Genomic DNA, 1,575 nt, shown 5'->3' on the forward strand with positions numbered 1-1,575 from the left:
TTTTCTGTTGATACAAAACTAGATACAGTTTCCAACTCATGAACAGATGGTATAGCTGGAGTTAAGATGACTGTCTAGACTTCGATGACATTTCTAAGGGAAGTATTTTAACTGGTAGTTTGGTTCCCAGGGGGCAGCCAACAAGTATTGTATATTCACGATGAAAACAAGTAGGAAGAAAATCCATGCAAAACCAGCAATTCGACACAATAGAAAAATATATAAACTATTTCTTCTGCATCAGATGTTGCTGATTAAGGAAAAGCAGGCTGACTGACTTTTAGGTAGTGGTTAGTAAAATCATTCTGTAGATATTGAGGCATGTTGGGACATTTATTACAACCTCATTAGAGGTAGTTATTTCTAATTATTTTCTCAATTTTTACTTTAAAATTCACTTGGGTGGAAAGACATAAATACATCACTTAGTTTTTTTAATTTAAAATTTTTTAATTTTTAATTTTATTTTTTATTAGAGATGGCGTCTTGCTATGTTGCCCAAGCTGTTGGCAAACTCCTGGGCTCAAGTGATTTTCCCAACCCAGTCTCCTGAATAGCTGGGATTACAGGTGCAAACCACCACACCTGGCACATCATTTAATTTTCTCTCACACTTATTCCGTATCTGGACTTGTTTTCAGTTCACACACACATAAAACCAAAAATGACTGAGAGAAAAAAGGTAATACAAAGCGGGGGAAAAAAGAAGAAATTTTCTTGATGCAGGTAAACCACTAGAAAGGAGATAGAAAGGAGGGAGATTACATGAGGTAAAATTCTGTAGAATATGGGCAGGGGAGGCGGGCCTGGCTTAACCCAAGTCCAGAGCAATGGGGAATGGGACAGGAAGGGAACTGCTGGGGAGGGTAACAGGATCAGAGACGCCCATAGTGGCCACTAGAGGACGCCATAGGCCTAGGATAGAACAGCTGAGGAGGTTTCAAGTTGGAAACAGTACTGTTGATACGTTCTTTGAAGGTATCAAAATCAAAGCTCAAAATAGAAAAGATATTTAAACAAATTTAATTCTGCACCTTTAATATACATACGCCCCTCATTTTTCACCATGTATTCATTCATAGGAAAACACCAATTATGGAAATAAATACTATCTGACAAAGTTTCCTTACCAGTTTAAGAACCAACTCATTCATAAGAACTCATTTCATACTCAATACAGCAAGCTTGTCCAACCCGCGGCCCACAGGCCGCATGCAGCCCAGCATGGCTTTGAATGTGGCCCAACACCATTTTGTAAACTTTCTTAAAACATTATGAGTTTTTTTGTGATTTTTTTTAAAGCTCATCAGCTATTGCTAGTGTTAGTGTATTTTACGTGTGGCCCAAGAAAATGCTTCTACCAATGCACCCCAGGGAAGCCAAAAGATTGGATGCCCCTGATACACAGAAAGAGATCCAAATTGGAGACATCGGTCCCTGAAGACTTCATATGGTCCATAGGTACCACAATTTCATTAATATACACAACCAAGTAATTGGTCACTACTTTCTGCCCCTAGTAGTGCTAAGCATGACAATCTTAATGCATGATTAAAACAAGACCAACGCCAGCAG

General features: G+C 38.6%; 1 pseudogene; it reads right to left on the reverse strand.

Annotated features, from left to right (window-relative positions):
• LOC105538029 overlaps window positions 1–1,575 on the reverse strand; it is a 15,688-nt pseudogene that overhangs the window by 371 nt on the left and 13,742 nt on the right.

This window comes from Mandrillus leucophaeus, unplaced genomic scaffold (genome assembly GCF_000951045.1).
Source record: "Mandrillus leucophaeus isolate KB7577 unplaced genomic scaffold, Mleu.le_1.0 Scaffold1831, whole genome shotgun sequence".
Lineage (NCBI taxonomy): Eukaryota > Metazoa > Chordata > Mammalia > Primates > Cercopithecidae > Mandrillus > Mandrillus leucophaeus.